Genomic DNA, 16,955 nt, shown 5'->3' with positions numbered 1-16,955 from the left:
AAGACTTAAGCTTGTGGGTGGGAAGGGGCCCTGGGTATCTGATTTTCAGGCTCATGTCTTACCATAAGTCTTCACTGGTACTTGGTCTCTCCAAATCCCGAGTCTTCCTCAGTTTTGCTGGGCGTTTTGACTTCTTTCTTCATTGTGCTTCTGCATAGCGGTCCCCACTCCTGTGCCAACTTTCCTAAGTCAACAACAAAAAAGAATTGGCATTTCTTCCAGGTGATGAGTATTATAGAGGGCACAGATTGCATGGAGCCCTGGGTGTGGTGAAAAAATAATGAATACTGTTTTTCTGAAAATAAATAAATTGGAAAAAAAAATTTTGCACTAAAAAAAAAAAAAAGGGATACCCTCACTAAAGTGGACTTGAGAGACTAGAAGTGGGAACCATGTCACTCAATGCCATTTAGAGGAGGAATTATCAACTGCGGGCCCCCAATAGAAGAATGCACAACAGGAAAGAATTATCAGTTACAGGCCCCAATGGGGAACAATGTACAATGCATCTCCTGTGGGAAATCAACTACCCCTACAACTCAGCCAATGAAAAACTCTTATCACCCTGTACCCTTGCTTTTCTCCAAAGGACTTTTATTCAAAACAACCCCTCCCCACTTCCTCCTTCTCCATAAAATAACATTTCTCTGCTGAGTTTATGGAACTTAATTTGCCCTATGATTTTGCCTTAGCTTGCTTGTCCCAAATTGCAATTCTTTGGTTATTCTTGAATAAACCCATTTTTGCTGCTAAGATAACCAATGCTTTTAAGGTTAGCAGCTCATATGTCCCTTTAAGAATCCAACTAGTTTGAGTAACTTAGTGGTTTCTAGTTCTACTTGTGAGGTATTAGTCTGTTAGTATTCCTCTTGGAATATGTGTGCATACACATGTATAAACACATATACATATATACACATTGATGAACATAAAGGAAAGAAGGGACCAACAGATATGCAGAAACTTTTGAGATTTGGTTACCATGGGTGAAGAAGTGCTACTGAGTGTCAGACAGCAAAGATCATATGAATTCCTACCGAGATTAACAGTAGAATGAAGATCTCAGCTTAAAAGTTTTCATCACATTTTGGGCAAATATGCAAGTGGTATCGTAATGGCCTGGTTTTGACTCTTAGGAAAGCGATCTACTCAGATGACATCTGCTGCTTCCTCCAGAGTACAGTCAGTTTGAGGTCTCCAGGTGATTTAGTAGTCAGCTTGGATGTTGGAGCCTTTTTAAAAAATAACAGACCTGAAACCATGAATCAGTGTATTTTAACTGAATGGTGCACAGGTTGGTTGGCAATACCTGGTTTGGTCCCTTCCAGTGAGGCTGCAGAGAATCTCTGTGCAGGTGTCTTCTAGAGCACGGTGTCTCCAGGTTAAAGATGTTGATATTCACAGTCTTCCTACTTCTACAGCATGCTACCAAAGTATGATTAGTCTCTATGGATTTGAAGAGGCTTCTGCAAAATTGAAGTGTGTCCCTTTTTATCGGCTGTGGATCAAAGTAATTAGGAGCATTGGGCATACTGCTACAAGGAGAAAAGATTGTCATTAAACTTAGGTCAGAATTTTAGGAATTTCATAGAATCTCTGGAATACTTAACGTATGCCTATGCAAATACAACATAAAGGGAGTTGAGCATTCTTGCAGAGCAAAAAAGACTCCCTTTACAATTTAATTTTGAAGAGTTTGTCAAAAATATTGTAAGTTTTGTGACACTTGGTGACTTAAGTGTCTACCTCAATAAAATGACAAAAATATTTCAAGGACAGATATAGCTGCAAAAGCCTTGGCACTTTTTGAATAGAGAAGACTCTTTTTTATTTTTAAGTAATCAAAGATGTGGCTTTTACAAAGACACAGAATTTTTGTTACCCAAACAGATTATATTAACAGTATTATATTAACAATAACCTTGTTTATAATTTCTTATCAAGAATAGACTTATAAACTAAGAAAATGTTATTTTTTACTGAGGTATAATTAGCAGTATTATATTAGTTTCAGGTGTACAGTATGATTCAACAACTTATAGATTTCTCAGTGTTCAGTAAGACAAATGTACTCTTCATCTCCTTGATTTCATTTATCCGCCCATTCATTTCCCCTCTGGGAACCATCATTTTCTTCTATGTATGTGATAGTCTGTTTCTATGTCAGTCTTGTTTTTTCTTTGTTCATTTGAATTCCACATGTGAGTGAAATCATATGGTATTTGCCTTTCTCTGACTTATTTCACTTCGCATTATATCCTCTGGGTCCATCCATGTCATTGCAAATGGAAAGATCTCATTTTGTTTTAAGGGCTAGTATTCTATTGTGTGTATATGTATTGCTTATTTATCTGTCTATGGTTGGGTACTTGGGCTATTCCCCTATCTTGGCTATTATAAATAATACTGGAAAACATCTTTTTGCATTAGTGTTTTTGTTTTCTTTGGGTAAATACCCTATAGTGGAATACCTGGGTCATAGGGTAGTTTTATTACTAATTTGCACCAGTTTGCATTCCCACCAACAGTGCACAGCAGTTCCTTTCCCTCCACATCCTTGCCAACACTGTTTCTTGTGTTGTTGATTTAGCCACTCTGACAGCTAGGAGGTGATATCTCATTGTGGTTTTGATTTGCATTTCCCTGATGATGAATGCCTCATAAATCTCAAGAAAATCATGGCCCAACAGGTGAATAGGGGTTGTAGGGACCAGAAGGAATTCATGAGCACCTTGTAAGGGAGTGATAGGTAAGAATTCAAAACTGGCATGGTGTATTCTGATATCCACCACTTACAGTGTTTCTGTACTCTGAAGGGGGAAAGAGACTCTAGTGGGGTTTAAAACTGACAGTGTTGCTCCTGTGTCTTTAAGAGCTGAAGTCACCTCAATCCCAATAAGATCTTTTTTCTGTAAGGTGTTGGGTAGAAGTAGTGGAAGATACCTCTTTTGTCCTTGGAATTGCCCGATTCTGATATGAACATGGTTTCCCCATTTCTTTATGTTCTTAGAGATGAGAGCACTCTTAGGCTGTTTAAGCTATTTTTGTCATCTCAAAGCTAGAGTTAAATAACAAGTTTCATGTTCAATTTTGTCAGTACCAGAGTATTTTTTCCCCCAGTCTAACATCGTCATAATAATAAAAGTCATTTGGCCATTGAATATATAGTTAAATTTTCTCCAATCTATAGTCTTTGGAAAAAAAAAATCTCAGGAATACTTCTATGTAAAATTTAGCTAGTGTAAAAGCTCTGCTTCATCTGTAGCTTTTTGCTTAGGAAAATCATCAAGGCTTTGTCCATCTTTTTTCCATCCACTCCCTCACGTGACCCTCCTTTCCAAGCATGTGGATAAATTGATAAAGGTCAGAATAACCAGGTTAATAGGTACAAATAAATAAATTCCTTAGCAAATCCTATAGAGTCTTCAAGGGCACTGGGAAGTCCTTAGTAAGTGCTTCTAGTTCTGCCTTGGTCCAAGGAGCATAGGTGACTATTGAAGTCCTTTCAGCATCCTTCATGATATCTAACTTTAAAAGGAACCTGGATGACTGGAGGATCCAGAGAAACCACTACATTGTTTATATTGACTGGGGAGTTCAGCTAAACTAGGTTGCACGGGTGGAGCAGGTGGTGTTAGGGAAAGCAGATTTTTCTAAGTCTGAGAACCCCTTGGAAAGGTCCAGATTACCTTCTTTAAGTTTGGGGTTAACTGCCTGGAGGGAAACCAGGTTTTTAGTCATTCTTTTGGAAGCAGATACCAATGAAAATAAGCTTTCTAATCATTTTGTTTGGTTTCCAATCATGCATGCAGGTAAAAACTAGATTTGTGATATGAAAAGTGTCCCATTTTGGTCAATGAAGTTTTAAATCATCCCAGATACTATGGGTCCACTGGAGAAAAATTTTTTAGCAAGAAGGAACATACTCCTAGAGAGAAATCCTATAGGAGCTCCAGCAGGAGGCGGATTATCAGAAGTCCACTGAGAATTATTATTTCCCATAATGGAGTACTACTCAAGGACTCCATTCAGAATGAGTGAATTCTGTCAGAATTCTCAGAAATGAGTGAGGATTGAAGCTGCCAACAGAGGGCACCCACATTCAAGCAAGTCATATTTGGAATCCAGAGGACTTACCACCAGACCCAAAGCCACAGAGGGGATGACAGGGCACGGTGGGCTCTTGCAGGTATCTTACCCAAATCACAGCTGTGCTGCAGATGGAGGTCAGGCACTTTGGGGTCCTTCCAACTAGGCCAGGTTGTGTTGATTGAGAACAACGTGAGGCTGTAAAGCAATCAAGAAAATTTCTTTAAGGTCTTGGGAATTGCAACCCAGAAGACACAGAGTTACAAAGTCAGCTGAAATCAAGTGTGCTCTGACTTGGAAACAGGGAGTACAGGTTTATAAAGGCAAAACTCACAAGGTTACATAACTTGTTTTGAAAAAATTATGGTTAGTGCTGCCAGAGGTTAACTATCTAATACAGTACTAGCCGTTTAGCTAGTAGTTAGTATGTTATCTTTATTCCAGTCCAAAGGAGAAAGATGTGTTGGAGGAAGTGGTCCAGGTGCAAGTGACAAAAGTGGAGGTAAGAGTTCTTAGTTTTCTAAAAATTGAAACAGTAGATATGCACAGACCCTGCTTCATCAGTGTCTTCCTGGCCCTATTTTGAAAGATTCTTTTGGCAATACTTACTTCACTTTGGAATCTCTTTCACAAATGATACGAGTCTCCATCTCCTAGAATTGTTGTGAGGGTCAGGTGCTTAAAACTGTTAGCACATGGTCAGTTCTCAGTAAGCATTGGCTATTATTATTTATTTGTATTATTATTCAATATATATACCCTAAAGGGCCCAGATCAGTGCTTATCCATATTAGGAGTTGCCCAAAGTATAAAGGTTTAAGATACTGCAAATTGAGCCACACTGCTTTGTAGATATCAGCAAATTGAGCTAAATACAGATTTAAAACCAAAATTTGAGGCAGCCTTAAAATATTTTGAGGAAACATTTTTATTACTTTGTTTCCATTTCATGAATGTCATAAAATAATTCTTCTAGCAAAACATTGTGTTATGTATGATGCATGTTTTTGTTTTGTACATTTCTTTCGATTAATTTCAGTGTTGCTTACTCATCATGGTGTTGAATTTTTCTCTCTTACATTAATTCTCCTTACCAAATTCAAGTCTGTGACAATGCTGAAATATATACTTCTAAGCTTTTCTGATTTGGGGCATTAAATCAAGATTCCTTCTTCTCTTATTCTTAGGAGATGGATACTGTTATACATTCCCACTCAGTACTCCAGAAGAATGTTACTTTCTTATGAATGTTCTCTAGAGCAAGCCATACAGATATACATCCAGTATTTGGGATGGCTGATCATTTGTACCCCAGGGCCAAGGTAGATCCTACCTTGTAGACTCACCAGGAACACAGTGATGAAGTATCAGACCACCCAGGGATGCGGCTCTGTGGTTTCAGGAGTCCACAAAGACAAGGAACCTAAGGCTGTATGCTAACATATGCAGAGGTCACCCTAGTGGACTCAGAAAGAACATGGGCTAGCCTCTATTTCCCTGATTGAATGCTTTTTCTTCCTCTTTCTAATACATGCAAAACATAAACCAAACAAAATTTTCTTTTTATAGTCCATTTTAAAAGTGGACAAACTTAAACTTTTTTCCTCCTGATTTCTTGTAGAACTGTATATGAAAACTATTGCTTGAGGTCATAATCCTCTTGTCTTGATTGCTTTTCTTGTCAAGTAAGCTTTAGGACAACTGACACTGGAGAAGTTTATACTGGGAGAGAATTCAGTAAGATTCAGTAAGTTTAATTCTACAGTTTGTCAAAATAGCCCATATCCAAGCATTTCCCCACAAGCATTTTGAAAGTTTTACCAAAATGTGTGTGTTCTTCTGTACAGGTGATCTTTCATTTCTTGGTTCAATTCTGCCCAAGCAAACTGCATGGAATGGGAGGCCAGGCTGTCCTACAGACTCTTGGAGCTGGTATACCATCATGTGAGTTCACTTTCTTCTGCTTTGAGGGTGCCTTTCAGCCTGGAAGAAATAAAACATGACATTGAATAATTGAAACATTCTCTTTGAGAGCTGGCATTCTTGTAGAGAGCTGGCAAAGACTGAGTAGACCTGTAAGTTACTGGGTCTTTCTCTGTGGAGACTTGACAGACAACTTTGAGAAAGTAAACTATATCCTGAGCAACAATGCTGAGTGGAATACACTCACAATGCTGTATTGATTTATAGGCCTGCATAGTTACACCAAATATTTGGTACTTACAGTTTGCTTATAATGGACTACAGTGCATCAGTCAGACACCTTCAGTTGAGTAAGGATGACACAGAAAGAAACCTCTGGCTATAACTGGCAGAGCTTGTATGCTCAGAGCGAAGTCTGGCTGGCTTTTTACAAGAATTGTTCTTTCTTTTGCAGACGTTTATCTTAGAGGGATCTGAAGGGAGTGACAGACCTAGGCAAGAAAGCAGAGTCAACATCTTGTGACGCCACTAAAAGATGAAGCCAAATGAACCCTCATTTATTTTCTGACTTTTCTTTTCCCAAAGATTGCTTGGCCTAAAAATTATAAATTACATTAATATTCTTGAACCAATACTGACCGGTATGTGGGACTTGCATTTATTTTCTTATGACCTGAAGAAGCTGAACACTCTGTGTATTAAGTACAAAGTACTGCAAAATAAGGGAGACATACCAAACAATATATGGCTAATGAAGATTATCCATTGCATTTCCAATTACTGTCTGTGAACCAGTTTGTATTCCTGTAGTATTTTAGAATCCCTTTAAATGCTAAACAACTCCTCACTCTCTAGAATGTCTGGAATTTTCTCCAATTTTTGGTTAAGAAGTGCTTCCTTCTTCATGTTTCAAATAATCGCTGATGGATGTGTGTGTATATATATATACACACACACACACACACACACACATATATATATATATATATATATGGAGGGAGAGAGAGAGAGACATACTCTGGAGTTCACTCCATAACTTAAGACTACAGAGGTTTGGTTGCTTTTTTTTTTTTAAAATGCCAGTATCCAAAGTTTAGTCAGCCATTCCACGGACATTCCAAGCACTAGGAACATTTGGGTGTATACTCAATATCCTAATCAATGTAATACTTGAATTAAGCTAATTTGTTCAGTGCAAACATGACCTTGAATTATAGAGTAATATTTTAATGTTGTGCTAAGAAACTTTACCTACTAGGAAGAATTTTAATTAGAGTATGATAAGAAAAGACACTTAATTTGGCTCATTGACTCGTTGCTGTTCAGAAAATAATTGGCACTGTTTGGAAGTTGCACGGAGGGTTTCACATTAAAGAATCATTTGAACAAATGGAAAACCAGGTATACTTTGGAATGGGAGTAAGTAAGATCTGAAGCTCCTAGTTCTTTTGTTCATTCATGAATGAAATTAAACAATGCTGAAGGGTGAAACAACCTCTCTACTTGAAAGCATATCTTTGGTGGGGCATCCAAGCTCTTGCTGTTTTTTTTCTCCCCCTTCATCATCCTCAGGACATTCACATTCAATGAGCTACTGAAAAAGGAGTCCAAACGTCTGTTCTTTCCAGCCTGCGCATTCTTTCAGACACTTTTATTTAGGGTCCACCAGCTGCACTGCACGGTTTTGGTGTGTGAAACAGGTGTTTAGGCACATCCCTGTCTTCAGAGGATTCCAGCCTATTGGAAGAGACTGACATATAAACAGTCATTACCATGTATTGTTATGGCCACTGTACCAGGGAGACTAGGAGTCCTGTTGTCACCTCGGCACACCTCAAGTGAGGCAATGTATCCAAAGCTATTTCAGATATCTCCGTCGAGTGTGTGTTTTCTTAAATATAGAAAACTAAGCTTATAATAGAACATAATGTAAACCCAGAAAAACACTGGAACTGCATCATCAATGTTAATGACTCGTAAACTCAAGCATTCCTTCTTAACACCCTTCTTAGTTCTCACCGACATTCTCTTTGACTTCCAGTCTAGGGGAAGAGAGGAAAAAATTCTCCAAAGGGCCTCACTCACAATGCTATGAAACTTTTCCTTCAGTGCTCCTGTTATTGAGATAGTGTTGCATCCCACTGTGAGGGTGTTCGATGGATAGCTACTTCCCACACTATGTTATAAATGCTATCAGGGCAGTGACACAATCTCTGTCCCCTTTATATCCAGTGTCCCCTGAAAAGTGTTAGTCCCACAGTATTTATTTAATAATTTTTGGATGGGTAGGTGAAACATGGATACAAATACAACTCCGGTCCAGGAATGATAGCATTCTGGATTAGGGAACAGAAAACAAAGTGGATGGATTTAAGAACTGAGAAAGTAATGCAGGTTCTGGTTATTGATTAGCACATTGACAAGGACAACATCCGGATATCCTGAGTAATTGGTAGAATGGTAAGTGCCCTTCCTTGAGACAGATAAATTATGTCCCGGTGCATTAAAAGGATCTAACAGATATAATAAAAAAAACAACTGTCAGCAAACAGTGAGAAATGAAAGGCACTAAAACAGGGGGATCAGATATGTTCTGAATTAATGAGACATTTAATAGATCCATTTGCAATCCTTTTCTAGGGATGCCATAACAAGTACCACAAACTTTGTAATTATTTTTATAATTATATGTATCAATCACTTTAAATAACTTCATGCTAGATGTTATTATTCAATTCACTTTGTATATAAGGAACTTGAGGCATATAAGGGTTAAATAAATTGCCCAAAGTCTCAGCTTCTAAACAGTAAACACAGGTTTGGAACCAGTCTGCACTCTTAACTACCAAAGAATAATACTTCACAGTAAATTAAAGCAAACAAAAAAATAGTAAGGTTAAAGAAAATTTGAATAACATAATCAATAGCTTGATCTAATGGGTATACACTAACTTTGTACTCTAATTCCTTCAATTATACATGGTTCATTTCTGAATATTGATATTTTAGGGTACAAAATGAAAATGAAAACCAAATATCAGAATTTTACAGACCATGTTTTATGACATTATATTAGAAGTCAAAAGATGCTAACTATATTTATATACATTATGAAATGCTGGTCATAATTGCTGAATCACTACTGTTGTACACCAGAAATTAATATAGTATTATATGTCAAGGATACTTTAATGAAACAATAAAAATCAAACAGAAAAAGTGGTCAATTAAAAACTATCCCCTAATAAAAGTTTTTTTTTTTCAAAAATATTTATTGCTAAATAATGTGTTGACCAAAGGAAAAATCGTGATAGAATTTAGGTCATAATGAAAATACTATCAAGATGTATATGATTGCATATACCATATGTAAAAACTATTATCTATATTACACATCAAAATGAATTGCAGCAAAGCATTCCAAGAGAATCAATAAAATCTTTAATATGAAAGAAAAACCAAAGATTAGAACGCTAAGCTTTCAAATCAATAAGCTAAAAAAGATCTAAAGAATTAATGACATAAAAGAAACAGTAGAGCATATCAACAAAAGCTATTTTTTTTAATTTTTTATTTTTTATAAACATATATTTTTATCCCCAGGGGTACAGGTCTGTGAATTGCCAGGTTTACACACTTCACAGCACTCACCAAAGCACCAAAAGCTATTTTTTAAAAGACCAGTAAAACGGTTAAAACTGTTAAGATTTATCGTAAAAGGAAAGACTATTAGATATTTCTAGAAATCATTAGAAATGGCTTGAATAATTTAGGGCATTAATCTTCAAATTTGGATGTAATGGGCATTGTCATAGAAAATGCTAAGATCAAATAGATTTAATGAGAAAAAAAGAAAACTGGGCCTCTGGTAATTAACACAAATGAATATAAAATTTTCCAACTACTTTCCTTTCAAAATGCATGAGATTTGAATGGGTTTCAGGTAAGTTTTCCTGAAGGTGCAGTCTCAAACCATATACTTTTCCCCAGCAGTATAAAAGAAACACTCCTAACTTCATTATGAAATAATACTTTAATATTTAATAATATTTAATAACATTAATATTTAATAATTACATTAAATATAATTTAATATTTTGATTCTCTTCCTTCTGGAAACATGGGGGGTGGCCATGTGACTTAAGTGAATTACACTTTTTTCTTTTAAAAGCTTTCACCTAAAAGAGGAACTTGTTAATTTCACACATTGCCCATTGGCCAGTATAGCTGGATTCTTAAGCAAATTAGGAGTAATAATTAAAAAATATTATGTATAAAATAACCAAAAAATATGCAGGGTCTTTGTGAAGAAAGTACAACACTACTGAAATAGAAATAAAGGGTGTTAAATTTAAAGATAAATCATATTCATGGGTGGAGAGAATATTACAATTCAAGTGATTGTCCTAAAAATTAAATTGGAACATTAAATGAATTTACAATAAAAACATACAAAGGGATTAATTTCATTGAATGAACAGATGTAAAGGTCTGGACAAATATGATAAGTCTTGCTAACCTAATTTAGTCAGTAAGACAGTGTGACTTTGATGCAAGATAAATAGATGATTTTATCAGAAATATAGCACAGAGGCAGATCCATCATATATGAAAACTTACATTATAACAAAAGTTGCATAAAAAGTAGTAGAAAGAGAATAGATTATTTGACAAGTGGTCCTGAAGAAGAAAATCAACTGGAAATAAAATTAGATCTCACCTTGTCCCCTACACAAATGACTTCCAAGTGGATGAAAGACCTAATTATGAAAAGCCAAACCTTAGTACAGAATGCAGAAGGACATGGTAAATACAAGAATAATTTTTTGACAAACAGAACATTTAAAAAATAAATTTGCATTAAAATTTAAATCTTTTAGGTGGCCAAGACCTCTAAACAAATTGGAAGATAAACCACAAACTTGGAGGAGGTATTTATATATAGCCAAGAATTAGTGGTTAGAATGTGTTTGTAATAACAATGAGTGACACTTTTATACACAACCAAAAGAAAATTGGAAAAAGGGATTGAAAATTCCTGAAAGAGGAAAAACCAATGGCTGATAAATGCACAGAAAAAAGATCAAATTCATTAATTATTAGGGAACAACACCACCAAAAATGTACACTATGTTATTCCAACAGATTGGCAAATACTAAAAGGTTCAAAATAACAAGTGTTGCCCAGGAGATGAAGAATGGAACGCTCACCCTTTACTGGTGGGAGTATAAATATGTACAACCACCTTGGATTTAACAAGAACTAGAAGTTCACAGTAGTGTATACCCTTCAATGAAGTGATTCCTCTGTGACAATATTGCAGATTAGAACTATTTACGCATGTATACATTTATGCATGTATTTATGCATGTATAAGAGTATTTATTGTATTTATTAGAAGCAATCTAAGTTTGCATTAACAAAAAAACGTGAACACATCCCCAAAGGCAAGGGAAACAAAAGTGAAAATGAACTTTTGGGACTTCACCAAGATAAAAAGTTTCTGCACAGTAAAACAAATACTCAACAAAATGAAGAGGCAACAGGAGAAAATATTTGCAAATGACACTACAGACACAGGGCTGATATCCAAGATGTATAAAGAACGCCTCAAACTCAATACCCAAAAAACAGATAAGTCCAAAAATGGACAGAAGATACGAACAGACACTTCTCCAATGAGGAAATACAAGTGACTAACATACACATGAAAAAATGTTCATCATCATTAGTCATCAGGGAAATTCAAATCAAAACCACATTGAGATACCACCTTACACCAGTTAGAATGGCCAAAATTAAGACAATAAACAACAAGTGTTGGAAAGGATGTGGAGAAAGGGGAACCCTCTTACACTGTTGGTGGGAATGCAAGTTGGTGTGGACACTTCGGAAAACAGTGTGGAGATTCCTCAAAAGATAAAAAATAGAGCTACCTTGTGAGCTGGCAATTGTGCTACTGGGTATTTACCCCAAAGACACTGATGTAGTGAAAAAAAGACCCACATGTACCCCAATGTTCATAGCAGCAATGCCCACAATAGCTAAACTGCAGAAAGACCCGAGATGCCCTTTCACAGATGAATGGATAGAGAAGATGTGGTCAATATATATATATAGTGGTCAATATATATATATATATATAGTGGAATGTTACTCAGCCATCAGAAAGGATGAATACCCAACTTTTGCATCAACATGGATGGGACTGGAGGAGATTATGCTGAGTGAAATAAGTCAAGCAGAGAAAGTCAATTATCATATGGTTTCACTTGTGAAACATAAGGAATAACATGGAGGATATTAGGAGAATAAAAGGAAAAGCTAAGGGAGAAAATCAGAGGGGGAGATGAAATATGAGAAACTGTTACCTCCAAGAAACAAACTAGAGGATTTCAGAGGGGTGGGGTGGGGGGGCTAGGTGAGCCGGTGGTGGGTATTAAGGAGGGCATGTATTGCACGGAGCATTGGGTGTTATACGTCAACAATGAATCTTGGAACACTACATCAAAAACTAATGATTACAACATAACACATAAAAAAGGAAAAATGTAAACAGGAAAGTATGTATAAAATGTAATATTGAAAATTAAAATGAGTATACCAGAGTTACATGTATTAGTATAGAAAAACTTATTTCAAAGTTCCAATGTTTAGTGAAGAAAAATTTGCAGAATGGCATGATTATGTGCAAAACTTATTCAGTGTTCTCCATTAAGTATGCTTCCATATTGAGTGTATATAAACATGCCTGGCAATAATAAAAACCAAATTCAGGATATGTTCTCAGATAGGCAGGAAAGAAGAATTTAGAGGGACCTTAACCAAATTTGTTATTTTTTAATAAAAATATCTTGAGCAAATATATCAACATTAACAAAAAATTAACCAGGTGTAACACATACTTTTTTGGTAGTTCTTTTTTAACCTATAAAATACTTAATGATTTGTTTCACAATAAAACATTTTAAATTTAAAAAGAAACCCTAAATTTTTTTGTTTTTTGGGTTTTTTTAGTGAATATAACAATGAATAATACAGGTTTGAAATATGGGTGGGATTTTAACAGGTTGCAAGAGGGAAAGAATTTCAAATTACAACTTGAACAAGGGCAAAACCACAGAGATGGTGATGGGTAGGGTACTAGGAGAAGTCAGGGAGAAACCACATGTTCTGAGACAGAATGGTGTAGTGGTGAAGAACAGGCCTTCCGAGTCGCGGAGAAGGCTTGGTTCTAGGCCCAACTCTTGTGTCCCCTCCATGGGGCTGTTTGAAAATTTAATCAGTAGTATGGGAAAGGTTGAAGCACAAGACTTGCCCCTAGTACTTCCTCAACAGTGGCTGCACTTAACTGCCATGGTCATGGGAAAGTAAGAGGGAGCATGGAGGATGAGTGAAAGACAGCTTGGTCCTAGAGTCTCACACACCTGAGAAGTCTTCATTTTCTCCTCAAGATAGTGAAAAACTCTCGGTGATATTTTATGAGAAAGTAAGTTTAAAGGTTGGAGGAAAAGTTTCCTAAGTTCATCTCATCCCATGGATACACCAAGGTATGTATTGCAACTGTGAAAAAAGACCTGAGGATGCAGAATAGATCTTTCATGTCTAGTCATTAAAAGAAGGATACATCAAAAATGGTAGGAGGCACAGAGACGTTGTCAGGAACCAAACCACCAGTACAACTAACCGCTAATGGGAGGGACATCACAGGCAGAGTTAAGCAAGAAGATCAGACTCCACACCCACTACCTGTGGTTTTGGGGACCTGCACTGGGAACACAAGTGCCCATAATACCTAGCTTTGAAAATCAGTGGTGCTTAACTCCAGGAGAGCTGGAGGGCAACAGAAAACCAAACCTCTATCCTTTAAGGTCCAGCTTGCTAAATAACTCAGTCTCAGATACAGCACAGGACAGCAATTTGAAAAGCTCTTGCGGTAAGAGTAAAAGAGATTTCCTGATTAATTTTAGGACATGTGTCTGAGTGGCAGGAATCTATAGATTTCTCTAGGAACAAAAATGCTGGCAGACACCATTTTCCTTCTCCCCCCGAGTCTGGATCACTATATGCTTGTTGGAGCCACTCTTCCCCTGCAGACTTGCCTCACCTAGTCTGCTTGCTGCAGCAGGCACCCACCTTCCTGCCTACCACACTGGCAGGCAACCCCAGTTTTACCCCAGGCAAATCCCCAGGGGGGGGATTTGGAGGCAGCCCTCCAAAGTGACTCCAACCCTCTGTGTAGGGGCAGTTAACCCCCTACAATAGCACATCCACAGTTCCTGCAACTAAGCGTCTTAGCTGCCTGCACAGGGAACAAGCCCTGCCCTTCAGTGAGCCTGCAGCTGTCACAGAGGCTAAATGCAGATAGCCAGGCTGAGCACTGACGCCACCCACCAACAAGTTCCAAGATAGATGCACAAGGTCTCCTGCAGCACAGGGCACAAGCCCTGCCCAGTGTGCTCACAGTGGGCAAAGACAGTCATTGCAGCCAGCTGAGCTGAAGACCAGCCCCACCCACCTATATGCCCATAGCAAGCATGGATCAGCCATAGGGGGAGCGTACACACAGCCCACACAGAGGATACCCCTGGTGAACAGGGATTATTGCATTACAGGGTGTGACAGGACTTCTACTACACAAGACCACTACTTTCAAGACCAGGCAATGTAGCTGACCTACTTAATACATAGCAACAAATACAGAGAGTGAGACAAAAAGAAGAGACAGAGGAGCAGGTCCTAAATAAAAAAAAAGACAAAACCACAGAAAAAGAGAGAAACAAAACAGTTGTAAGCAATGTGCCCAATAAAGAGTTTAAAAACAGGGGCCCTTGGGTGGCTCAGTCAGTTAAAGCCTCTGCCTTGGACTCAGGTCATGATTCCAGAGTCCTGGGATGGAGCCCCTCATTGGGCTCTCTGCTCAGCAGGGACCTGCTTTCTCCTCTGCCTCTGCTTACTTCTCTGCCTACTTGTGATCTCTGTCAAATAAGTAAAATAAAGTAAAATAAAATAAAATAAAAAGAGTTTAAAACAATGGTCATAAAACTTTAGGAGTGCATGAATACAGTGAGAACTTCAACAGAGAGGTAAATATATATTAAAAAAGAACCAATTAGAGCGGCAGGATACAATAACTGAAATGAAAAATACACTAGATGGAAGCACCAGGAGGTCAGAAGATGCAGAAGAATGGGTCAGTGATCTGGAAGACAGTGTAATAGTAAGCAACCAAGCTGAACAGCAAAAAGGAAACAGAATGATAAAAAATGAGAATAGGCTAAGGGATGTCGCTGACAATATCAAGCATAACAACATACTCACAGGGGCATGTCAGAAAGAGAAAAGAGAGACAAGAGGGCAGAAAACACGTTTGAATATAAATAGCTGAAATTTCCCTAATCTGGGGAAGGAAACAGACATCTATGGCCAGAAACACAGAAAGCTCCAAACAAGATGAACCCAAGGAGGTCCATACCATGACACATACTATTCAAAGTGGCAAAAACTAAAGATAAAAAGGGAATTTAAAAAGCTGTAAGAGAAAAGAAAACAATGACATACAAAGGGAACTCTATAATACTATTAGCTGTTTTCTTCAGCAGAAACTTTGCAGGCCAGACGGGAAGGCATTGTACATTAAAAGTGCTGAAAGGGGAACAAAACCCAAAAAACCAAAAACCAAAACAACAACAACAAGAACACCACAAACAAACCTAAAAAATTACAACCAAGAATACTTTAGCTGGCAAGGTTATCACTCAGACTTGAAGGAGAAATAGAGTTTCCCAGACAAACAGATATTAAAGGAGTTTATCACCAATAAACCAGCCTTATAAGAAATGGTAAGGGAAATTCTTTTACTGAAAAGAGAAGACCATAGCCTGAAGAAAAATATTTAACTGGTAAGAGCAAATATATATTAGATTTACTATATTATTATTTACATATATATTTATTTACATATAAATTATATTTTATTTATATAGTAAATATATAAAGAAAAGTATTTTATTGGTAAGAGCAAATATATAGTAAGTATATAGATAAATCACTTATAAAGCCAGTATGGTGGTTAAAACACATAAGTAGTAAAATCTATTAGATCTATAGAAATGAGCCAAGAGTACACAAAACAAAAAGAGGTAAAATATGACATCATATATACAAAATGTGGAGGGAGGAGTAAAAATTTCTTGCTTCTAGAACATGCTCAAATTTAAGTAACCATCAACTTAAGGTAAACTGCTACATATATAGAATGCTACATATGAGCCATATAGCCAAAAATCTAAAACCTACAATAGATACACAAAATATAAAGAGAAAGGAATTCAAGCATAACACAAAAAGAGTTATCAAACCATGGGTGATGAGAACTAAAGAACAATCAGAAAACAATGAAAAAAATGGCAAAAAATGTATACCATTAAATAATTACTTTAAATGTAATGGACTAAATGCTTGAATCAAAAGGTATAGGATGACCAGATGAACTTAAAAATTTTTAAAAAGACCCATCTAAATGCTGTCCACAGGAGACTTACAAACTGAAAGTAACAGGAGGAAAAACATATTCTGTGTAAATAAAAGTGGCGGGGCGGGGGGGGGGGGGGTGGAAGCTGGGATAGCAATACTCAGACAAGACAGACTTTGAAACAAAGACTGTAAGAAGAAACAAAGACATTACAAAATGATAAAGAGATCAATTCAACAAAATTATATAATAATTTTAAATATCTGTGCATCCAAGAGAGGCATACTTAAATGTACAAAGGAACTATTAACAGAAATAAAGTGAGAAACTGACAGCAAAACGACATCAGGGGACTTTAACATCCTGCTTACATCATCCAGACAGAAAATCAACAAGTAAACAACAAGTAATGTGTGTGTGTGTGTATAAAATCTGTAAATTCCATCTGGTTTAATGTATCATTCAAAA

General features: G+C 36.8%; 1 long non-coding RNA gene across 1 annotated transcript in view; it reads left to right on the top strand.

Moving 5' to 3' along the window:
- Nucleotides 1–6,782, top strand: part of LOC122912510 — a 202,145-nt gene extending 195,363 nt beyond the window's left edge. Inside the window, exons 3-4 of the long non-coding RNA XR_006385638.1 lie at nt 5,937–6,033; nt 6,467–6,782. This is a non-coding gene — a long non-coding RNA (uncharacterized LOC122912510). The remainder of the gene's footprint in view (nt 1–5,936; nt 6,034–6,466) is intronic.
- The last annotated feature ends 10,173 nt before the right edge of the window (nt 6,783–16,955 follow it).

Source organism: Neovison vison, chromosome 7, assembly GCF_020171115.1.
Source record: "Neovison vison isolate M4711 chromosome 7, ASM_NN_V1, whole genome shotgun sequence".
NCBI lineage: Eukaryota > Metazoa > Chordata > Mammalia > Carnivora > Mustelidae > Neogale > Neogale vison.
The sequence above is the reverse complement of the archived record's forward strand: the minus strand, read 5'-3'. Positions and strand labels throughout refer to the sequence as shown.